The sequence below is a fragment of the Papilio machaon genome, chromosome 17 (genome assembly GCF_912999745.1).
Source record: "Papilio machaon chromosome 17, ilPapMach1.1, whole genome shotgun sequence".
In the NCBI taxonomy this organism is placed as follows: domain Eukaryota; kingdom Metazoa; phylum Arthropoda; class Insecta; order Lepidoptera; family Papilionidae; genus Papilio; species Papilio machaon.
In genome coordinates, this window is record NC_060002.1 from 1,348,597 (window position 1) to 1,360,391 (window position 11,795).

The 11,795-nt window shown below is 34.6% G+C and overlaps 1 non-coding gene across 1 annotated transcript; it reads right to left on the reverse strand.

The window, feature by feature from the left end:
* Positions 1-2,377: 2,377 nt before the first annotated feature.
* On the reverse strand, positions 2,378-2,449 carry Trnae-cuc. The gene has a single exon. It is a non-coding gene; the product is annotated as a tRNA-Glu (tRNA).
* Between the last annotated feature and the right edge of the window lie 9,346 nt (positions 2,450-11,795).

The window sequence follows — 11,795 nt, forward strand, 5'->3', positions numbered from 1 at the left end:
ATTGATATTTTCGTTATACGAATGTCTTGTTAAGGTTTTATAATGAGGGTCATTGTTAAATACTGTATGAATGTTATTATGTTGTTTTTTAATCGATTTGTGACAGTAGGGATGTGACATATTGAAAAATTAAACAGGCGGCAATACTGCCGAAGGTAGCAGGACCGCATCATATTTATCGAAGTGATAAAATCACTTTTGACACCATTGTTTATCATTTAAATCTCCATTTGTGAAGAGATTTAATTTGATAATTGCTAACAAAGTCTTAATTGAATTATTGAAGACTTTATAACAGAAATAAGTATAAGGAAGTGAGAACTTCATTGGAACACATTGCAAGCGTCAGCATTTCTGTCCCAGTATAACATGAAGGTTTCCAAAAAGATGTTCTCTGCAGTTAGTAACCGCGTACCATCTTTCGACGTCTTATGTATAAGGGCCAAAGTAACAAATTGATGACTTTTACTTTTTTATGTTAAAAGCTACGTCTTGGTTTAGTTAATAACATGCACTAAACACAAATATACATTTACAGGTGTAAATATGTGTTCTTTTGCTAAATTAAAAGGGCGTATGCGGCAACTTTTCTTACATGGTTGAAACTTTGAGAGCATCTACTGTAAAGTTGTAAATTTGCACATTGGCCTTTATTTGCCGGAGCCATAGATTTATTCATTAAAAAGTAATTTCAGTTTGTGAAATAATAATTAATTTATAGATTTTCAGTTCTAAAGGTTTCAGTCGCACATTGAATGAATGTACAGACCACATATGGCCGCAATAAAATTGATGAGTACAAGATAAGTGTTAAGGTAAACACGCGTAGGTGTGTGATGGCGGGCGTTCGCGTTTCGTTAACGCGCGTGACTGTGCGCACCTGTGTGTGTTCTCACGAATGTCTTTGTCACAGGTTATACAATGTTACATTCAATCAACAAAAAAAATAACAAAAACAGAATCTTAATTTTTTTTTTGTGATGTCAAATAAAACTAAGAGCGCAATTTCATTAGTCAATAACTCGGCTGTTATATTTTTCATTGGTGGTTAGCCCGTATGTTGAGACTCCTCGAATGATAACAAAATGATTGGTCGATGTAAAATACTTCGTGCGGCGATTCAGTTGACGAGTATAATCTGCGGTAAGCAAAAGTAAGAACTATTGTCCAACGCATTCAGGTGCTAACAGTTAATAAAAACGGTTCTGGAATACGAGTGCTAGGGCATGCGTGGACAAAAGATCTCTGCACCTTTGCAAGAAAATTTTCTTTTTGAGTGTATCCAGTGCCTCATTTCTCCAATATTTTGGTCCAACAAGGTCCAATTTAAAAAAAATGAAATATCACGTGAATAATATAAAAGGTATCAAGAAGTTGATGGTTCTTAAATTGTCCATAGTGGTCATACTGTATTATTATACCCTATGACTAGTCACTGTGTCTCTGTAAGATATGTCTTTCATAGATGGTCACAATTACGTGTCATTGCATTAATACACAAAACTATACGTGCTCGGTGATTTACAAGTTGTGAAATGTTACACTATATTTTAACGTTTAAACAACGTTAAACGCCATTAGACAAACCATAATGTCCCAAATGACTTTAAACATTTTGCAATTGCGAAGAAAGTTAACAAAGTTTCTTGTTTTAAGGCGATATATTTACGATGATATATAATATATACCTATTTCTTACGGTGAAGGAAAAAATAATAACATGAATAGAAGGAAACCTGCACATATCTGAGAAGACATTCAAAGATACTCGTGAAGTCAACCAACCCGCACTGGGCCAGCATGGTTGATGGGCCTAGTCACCCCTAACTTAAGGTAGGCTCCGAGCCCCTCAGTGGAGATGTATATGTTATTAACTCGAATATACATATCTCATCCAAAATGGACGCCTTTATGTACATTGAGATAACTTATATAACTGCCAAGATTGATAAAATGAAGTAAAAACACAGATAAGTAATAAGTTGTGGTTAATTAAAAATAATTCAGTCCATAAATATCGTATTGTCTAGGAAATAGAGCTACTAACAAATCTCACTGTAACAAGAGAAATGTTCGACTTCTAAAAATACGTTATCTTGTCACAAGCCAGGATTTGCATATAGTGGAGCAATTGATCAAAGGCTTAAGATACATTAACGTAAGAAGCGGGAAGCGTAGCGGAAGAAATTATTTTAAAACGCATCGTTGCATCATTCACTCAGTTCACTTACTTCAGTCGTCAGTCATTTTTATTACACCTTATGCTAGTTGAAGAGTAGATTTTCTAATAATTAATACTTATTATCATTAATAGCTTATTTATAATATCTGTAGAAGTGTTACTACGAAAATATGTAGTTCTTCAAAAAAAATGAATTTCCCGTACCGGGAATCGAACCCGAGCCTCCTGGGTGAGAGCCAGGTATCCTAGCCACTAGACCATACGGGAGATGCTGTGTATCCATAGATTTAAGATAGTATTTACCAAATTTGAACCATTTTTTAATTTTTAGGAAGTATGTAAATAAATTACTTACAGATTCCATTCATATTTCCACTAAAATAGTTAAAAGATGGAGTAGAATTCAACACAAGAATATTTGCGATTGTATTACCAATATTCTCAAATGAAGAATTAGCGTTTCCGCTTCCTCCTGTTAACAACAACAGTCTAAGCATCCGGTGAGTGGTAAACGTGTAACAGCGAGACACACTGTCTGTTGTCACTGATGTGTTGGCCTCACTCTGAATCGCCAGTAAACAAGGTTGGTTCTAACGAGGATCGCGCCTAAGTAGAATTAATGACCACGTACCTCTAAGTTACATAACTTCAAATCATTGTAGATTTAACAATTTGTACTTACTTGCCAGCCGCTCGATTCAAGCCACTATTTGTATGAAGTCACTTGACCTATTTCGTCTATGTTTTATTTCTAGAAAACGTCACTGATGGTATAAAAATAAAATGCTTTAAACAAATTTTGTTTTTTTATGGTATAAGGTGGCAAAAGAGCAAGCAGCCACCTAAATTTACCAAAATAACGAAGTGACCGCTGCGTAGACATCCTATTACATTCAATATGAATTGTTGGGAAAACCAGCTACGAAATCTCTATCGTAATTTCTTACTAATTTTCTATATTCGTTTGAAATGTCCTTTGGAGCATCATGTTTTAATATTTCAATTATTTTGTAATTCAATAAGCATGATACAGCACTGCACGTAGCCGTGTGATCGATGGACGAGGGAAATCGCACACGAGTCCTCATCAGCAGTAACGGTAACCAGCATGCACGTTCAGACGTACAACAAATTGACTAGTGGATATTCCAAAGCTAATACTTTGAACATATCTAAAAGCTACACAGAGACTCATAGAATGTCTTCAATATTCATACAAGTTGTTAACTTGGTATTTATTAACATAATTTCATCCACCACAATTCTACAATCACCAATTTTTTTTATAATTTTTATAATTTATTTCGGTTTAACATTATTGGCTATAGAAGACAGAACTTACAAGTGTCTGTTGTCTTGTCTGTTAAGATTTCATCTGGCTAAAACTCACTTCTAAAAGATTGCATGATAATCCTAAATTGTAAAGAATACAGATAGTATTTAGATACAATACCAAGAAGAAGACATATTAAGGCGAATATAAAATATGCATCAAAGCCTCGTTAAAACATTATTTTCGTGGATAGCTGTAAACACAGTCTTTCCCATACTACCTAACGTCTCCCTAAGGACTTGCCCATTAGATGAACAATTGTATGTAAAAAATGGTACAGATCCAACCCAAACAGCCCATAGAAATAAATTACACGCATTGTTAGCATCTGGTTATATTTGGGCACCACACAACTGTCATAAAATTATAATAGAGTTGAATACATGTTGACGAGAGGGGTATTGTCTGCACCCCGTTTTCCTTGCTACATTGTGACGCCTCGACAATACGCGATACAACTGACGCCCACTTGTCGCCATCTGCAACTTGTTGCTTTACGTTTATAATTGTTGTTATTGTTCCGATATTGTTTTTTACTAAGCTTATATCACGCGATATGTGCGTAGTGTAATATACTTGAAGGGAGGATTACTTTTTTATCTAAGTATAACACTTAAATTTCTCCGTAATCTTTTAGAAAAGACAACTAGAGACCATTAATAAAAATATCGTGCATTACACGGAACGGATTCAATCTATTTATTATTATTCCCTACGTTTTGAATATTTGATATCACTTACCGTGGGTTTTTGAGACCAAAATCTCCGTTTAAAACATAGTATCTCAGTTTTGACAAAGAAAATGACAGGGATGACGATCTGTTTTATACAGAGATTTTGGTCTCAGTAACTCACAGTTAGCCCCGTTATGAATAACGTAACAGGTCATTGATAGCCTGAATCAATAAAAAAGCATCCAATAAATCAGTTATTTAATAGATCCCTTCATAGATCAATAACACTGACAAAAAGAGCAATTGCAAGAATTCCTTCAAGCGTCTTAACTATGAAATAACATTAAATAGAATTGGAACATGGACTACGTAGACTTAACGGACTTTGTATGATATATCGTCCCATGCTCAGACCAGCACTGGAGACTCTACCAACGGGATAATTCATAGTAATATAGATGCGAACGAACGAAGTGGTTACGGTGTAACGGACGGACGACGCGTTGTAATTCGCAGCACGTGGCCGTGGGATCTAAGTTGAGATGAGTCATGCACTATTATATGAGGATTGTTGCATCAATTTCCGCGATGTTAGATGCATTTATAAAATGTTGATAAAAATCTAAATACCAACAGATGTATCTAAGGATATAAACATATGTTGGGATACCTGGAATCCTGTAATGTATGATATAAATTTTCAAGTAATAGTCATAAGAAAATTTAATAGCTATGCACATTACATGCATGCCAAACGATTCCCTTATCTTTGAGAAAACTTCCAACCAGACGTGATCAGTTAAGGAGACCTCAATGTTCTCAGCTTATATGTACATGTGCCCAGCGAATAGCTCGGAGCCTATGCCATAATCAACCACGTTGGCCCAGTGCGGTTTGGTTCGGAAGACCACATAGCCAAACCAATTTATTTTAAACCTAATTGGTCACCGTGGTTACCAACAATTGACATCGTCAATTTTTATGGGAATATCGCTTCGTACTTCACACTTATAATAGTGGCTGACAAAATACCTGATTTTTATTTTAACTAAAGGTCGGTGCTACTCTTTAAATTGAATATACTCGCAACTGATTTACATTCGTCGTGTGAGAGTCTGACGAGCTGGGTCTGACGTTAGTGGGTTTACGGGATTTATGCGACGTCTTCCGTATTTAGATGATCATAAATCCTACGTTTAACCTAATGAAGCTGTATGCGATCGCATATCATTTATTAAGAAACTTCGATTGTGGACGTAAGATATACTGTTAAAATTAAATCTATTTTATAGTCACTGAGTTCTTCAATTAATTATCACAACTCTTTTAGCAAATTATTTTCTTTTCTTTACCATAACAAAGAGCTACGAGCTTTTTTCCAATCGAACTGTTTATTGTGAAAATTTTATTAGATTAATCTTATCAAACTGAATGTTTCGTTATTTTCGACCTTCAAATAACATTCATTCTCATAATCTCTAATAACAATATTTTAAGTATTTGCGTCATATTGCAGGGTACTATTTACTTTTATATCTAATATATAAAATTCTCGTGTCGTTGTGTTTGTGATCAAACTCCTCCGAAATGGCTTGACCGATTCTCATGAAATTTTGTGAGCATATTGAGTAGATCTGAGAATCGGCCAACATCTTTTTTCATACCCCCCCCCCATTTAGTTTTTTTTAACTGCGCGCGAACGGAGTCGCGGGCGACAGCTAGTACTTATTATATAATTTCTTATAATCAATATTATTACTTGAAAATTTGTAGATGCACCTGATATTGAGTAAGTAATTTTCCTTCTCAATTTTAACATCCCCCAATGATTTTATCACTATGAGTGTTTTAAATTGAACTTGTAACTCTTTCGATTTTTTCTTCAAGATTATCACATGGCAAGATAGGCTTTATGTTGTTTGTTTTAAGGGTGAATATAACGTGTAGGTAGTTAATAAAGTGCTCATTAGAACAGTCTCGGAGGGTGGACCACCGCTGCGATCGCACAACGCCGGCAAAAACTGACCCGCCGCGCTGATTGACTTGTGTCACAGTGTAGTTAATATAGCGTACTCACTTCACTTTAAGTTGTGTTTTTATTGTCATCAAATTTAACCTGTCCGTGTAATGAAGGGTTTTTATTCCTGTAGCGTAGGTTTACTCCAATATTATTATTTTGACAGTCGTAATATAACAAAAAAAAAGGTAAATGATATAATTCTGTCCTGTATTTATAGGTAACAAACTTAATAATCTACACTCAAAGGTTAAAAAGTCTTGAATTGCGCTTAATTATTTTTTTATTTTCTTTTTTTCTTGTAAGAGATTTTAAAATGTAGAACATAACAAACTACTTATCATTTTATTTTTATTTATTAAGTTATTTCAAAGAAATAAAAAATAGTACCTACCTAATACTGGTACTTCGCAAACATGTATGAGACTTGCGTTGGGCGAGACTCGTACAAAAATACTCCAACTAATAATAAAATTAAACTTAAAATCGATTTATTACTTTTAAACTATAGCCACGCCTTTACTGTATTACATTGCATCATAATGCATTATTAAAGTATATAACTCATAAAAATTGATACATTTAAAGCAAAAAAACTTGGAACGGAACTGAACTAGAATTATATTACAAGAAATACAGAACTGATCCATCGTTCATAGAAAAGTTGAATGAGTTATTTCTTAACACAACAAATGCTTTAATCCGGGAAGTTGCGTTTGTTATATATCTGACACTGTCATATTGTGGACACCGCCTTTTTGTAATTTACCTAGTTAAATCGTAAAGATTCAGCAAATTCCATATCGAATGAATTCATTTATAAATTGCTGCATTTTATGAATTCCAAAATTTTGTTTTAAACAATTACGATTGCCGAAATTCAAGACAATTTATGAATAAATTCATTCGATGTTCAATTTATCCCAGTTTCTGATTCACCTAGACAAATCACAAACGGATGGTTTATGCGATTTGCCGGTGATATGGCCAACGTGTTGCAAAAACTTGTCCGGTGATCGGGTCCTGTCTGCCGATGGAATCAGTGCGGATATATTAAATATAATGTCGTAAGATTCCAACAAAGATATTTGGTAAGAACTCGTAATTCATATTGAAGAAAAAAAGTAATTGCTCTTGATATTGGGAAGAAATTTAACGTTCAATAAACGAATCAGTTATCAAAAAAATATATATCACTTCTTAAAAAAAGTCTGAGAAACATGTTTGTTCAAGTTTTTCAATGCATTTAACATTTAATACTACAAAAATATACTCAAATGCACAATGTTTTTTTTTGTGTAAATTTTAATAGAAAGTAAAAGCCATTCAAGTGTTCCAAAACCAAAAAAAAATATAAAACATGGCAACAGAAAGCCATTAAATAATCAGAAAAGAGCGTCAAGTGTTTCATAAACAACGTAAACAAGACACTGTCGCACTCAAGTTGCGTCCGCTACTGACGGTTCCTGACTGCTGACAATGCTGACTCCTGACGGTAACTGAATGCTGACGAATGCTGACGGAACGTGGTCTGCTAACTGTCATTCTCTCTCGTCGTACATTAGTGAAACGTTAACGAAAACATGCGGCCATTTCGAGATAACTTGTGTAAACATGTGAGTCTGTTTTCAACGAACGTGGGTAATGAATTATTTTAACATATTATATATGAATTATGAGTTATTTAGATAAATGAATAAGTTAATTATAATTAGCTTATGTCCAAGAAGTACCAAATACATTTTCCATGTAAAATGTAAATCTCATGAACCCAGATAGAAAGCTAAAACAGATATTATGTCCATGAAATTGTCTTCTTTATAAGTGTTCTGTAATGTAATCCTTATTGTATAGTCTGGTAAACTATTAACTCTCGTGACAACTACAGTGTGATAGTAATCTTCCGGTCCCCAAAACGTTAGTCTGGTAAATTTCAGTCCGGCGATTCATCAGTCTGGAGGTTCATCAATCCGGCGGTCCGGTCGGTACGCGGTGGCTCAATGGGAAAGGAAATCGGTTTTTGCTTTGAGCGTTGCCGAGACTCTGGCCTGCGAATATTTGCGCGGCGAGTGTTTTTTGTCGTCGATTGATCGTCGTGTTACAGCAATTACATAAAGCGTACGATGTGAACGACATCACGGCGCGGACGACCGTTGTCCGTAGGACCAACTCACACGGCGCAATATTTTTATAGCGCGATATTGTCACATAAAGTAATCACCAAGGAATGTTTTTCCTTAGTAGAAGAATGAAGAATAAAAAGAAGGACAATCAAAAACATATCAAATTTCCAAATTTACTTCTAAGTTAATTCCTCGCAGTGACTTTTTCATGGCAGTGTACTCACGGCAGTTTTTGAAACCTCAAATTTTCAATAGAAGAGTTGTATGTAATTTACCAGCAAAAAGATTTTCTTTCCTTAAAAAAGTCCTAAACAAAAAATCTAAACTATTACAAAACCATCCATAAAATTCTTATATATAAAACGTAATATCTGGTGAAATGTGTTCGTGTGAGTTGCGGTTAAATATATAAAAATGTCTGTAGGTGATCTGAGAACGAGGGCATAAGCTTGAAGCTTCGAGATTTTCTCATTAATTCACAATATCGCCACTAAATCACCTGCTTACACTTCTTTGCGATTATCGATTAACATTTCATACTTGAAACCTGTTCGTTCTTCATTCTTAGAGATATACACAGACTATTTTTTTTCTTTCATATTTTTTATATATCTTTATACTTATCTTCAACATACAAGTGTTTGTTGAATCTTACATAAAGGTCAACGCATCTGCAACTGCAGATGTCTACGTCTAATTTAGTGAATTTCAGTGGTTGCTGGCTCTATTTCACCTTCTATTATAAAAACGAGGCGTAGATTTTTGTAGTAATTGAAAACAAGCAGCTTTCATGATATGAAAAATAAAGATATCTTATAAAGCTATAACAATTTTGAGCTTTAATTTTAAGTACTAATCATATCTAAAAAAATATAAATAAACACAAATAAGTTGTAAAAAAGTAATGTTTTAAGAAAAATAAAAAAAATGTCTAAGCAAACTAATAAGCTTAATTTCAATATTAAAACAAACGTCGACAAATTTTATGTAAACAAAACACATCGAAAACTTTTAAATTCTCATTTCTGTCGACAAACAATCGAAAAAAGGGCATTTCTATGTTGAGTTCTCACGAGACTCTCGATATGAGGTGCCCAGAGGTGTATTGCGGGCTGGGCTGGTCTGGTTCGGTCGTGGTGTCGATTTCGTCAACATGACGACACGCGTAAATGGTATATCATCATCCAATAATATTTGGTGGCCGGCGGGCAAACACGAGCCGAGCCAGGAGCGGACTAGTGTTGTTGGCATTATTTTTTTTTAATAATTAATCTAACAAATGACCCACGACTTTGAGGAAGAGTTCAGAAGTTTTCAGCTTAAAGCTAGATCCTAGATTTATAGATTAGGTTTTGTACTCACACGATCGGTTAAACTTATTAATTTTTTTTCAATGCTACTTCTCTATTATATGAACACCCTTAACCCCTAGTGACAGTTCAAATTACTCTACAAATTTATGCCCAAAATAGTAATAAATAACGCGGCAACCCTAGGTGTTGGCGGCGCATGGTGGCGAGGTAGCCACACTAGCCGAGTGCTCGGCAAACTCCGTATGTGTTTGCTTAGCGCACACCTGGCCAGCTCTTGTTTTTTCTAACAGCGACCAGTTTTTTTTTTCACTAACAACAAACTTTGGGATACGTTAATTTGACCCTCGTTTCTCTAATACGGTTTGTACAAACATTGAACGGACCATCGGACTCTACGTGTACCACTTTGAATAGTCTTTACAAAGTCTTGTAATTAGGTAAATGCTTTGTAGTTTACTATACTTAACAATTTCTGTAATGGTGATGTAGCAATGTTTGTGCATTGCTCTGTAGAACGAGTGGGCCGTGGGTTCGAAGAATAAAAATCTGCGGATTACACAGTCTAACATTAACGCTCTCCTCAAGGGCATGGTAAAAAAGAGGGCGACGTAAAAATCTCGCCCAGAGCTCTAGTAGCGTTACTGGGTGACTCTTTGTACTTGTACAGTTCTCTCACATTAAATATGGAATACGGGAATCATTTAGTGGTAATTATGCGACTATGTCTTTGCGGTATGTGTACTATGTCTGGAATGACAAGTTGTAGTTGCAGATTACAAGTCAAGTGCTTAACCCTGAACCACCGATTTTTTTTCAGTGGTTTTTGTGTACAGTTAAGTGCAAAAAAGTGGTTACATGCAAAATAGAACTACTAATAATTAACAATCATAGTAATATTATAAATGCCAATGTTTAGATGGATGGATGGATGTTTGTTTGAAGGTATCTCCGAAACGGCTCAACGGATCTTCACGAAATTTGGCACATACGTAGAACATAGTCTGGAAGAACACATAGGCTACAATTACATTTTATTTTTTAATTCCGCGCGGACGGAGTCTTTCTAATAATTGTATAATAACTATTATTATAAATAGTAAAAAGGCTAACAAGTGAGAGAGTAACGCTCTCTTAATCCTCAACTTGACTCCAATTAAGGTCGGGCCACACTGTGACTGCGGCCACTATCGGCTAATTGAGATTAATCGCACGTCCGTCTGTCTGTTCTAAGACGTCTAATCATTATTATGTAATTAATACTACGGCTAAATACGCGCTTTGAATAGTTTCACTGTTATCTGATACATAAAATAAATGCAACCTTGAAACAATAGAAGAACGTTTTCATCGACTTACATTGTTTTTTTTTAAACTAATTTTTATTTAAGATACAGTAAAGAATCGATACACTAATTAATTATATGTAGATCATTTAAATGCGATGGAGAAGGAATAGGGTTTTGTATAAAACAGAAATTAGACCAGCTATTATTTATGGTTCAGAATGTTGGGCTACCAACATACAGTATCTTAATAAACTGCACTCTACAGAAATGCACAGGTGTCACACTGCTTGACAAAATCAGAAATTAGTATATAAGAGGAAGTTTTAAAGTGGCTCCTGTTGATTGGTAATCTCAGAGTATACATACTCCTTAGATAACTTTGACCTACTTGGCTTTTTATGTAGTATATTTAAATTACTTTAAATTAGGAATACTAGTTTTATTTTCAATAGATTGTATTATGTCATAATAAATTAATTCCGTTAATATTCTCAAAGAAGTAAGATGTCTAGTAATCTAAAATAACTGTTTAACTTTTGTATACATATTTAATAATGATCCTGTATAAAACTGAATTATATCTAATATGTTTAAGTAGGAATAAATATTTTCCGAATCAATCCTTAAGTGTCTTTTTGGTTTGAGAGTGATCCCATCATCAACATCTACCATTTCAAGAGCTCCCATAACTAAGAAATTAAAAGAAAAACGTCTGCGGTGGTACGTCCACATCCAACGCCCAGACGATCATATGATAAAGCTTGTCCTAAATATGCCTACGAGAAAACACACAAGTGGAAGACCACCCGTCACATGGCTGACAACGGTTCAAAACGACCTGAAAAGTGCTCTATTAACAACAGACGA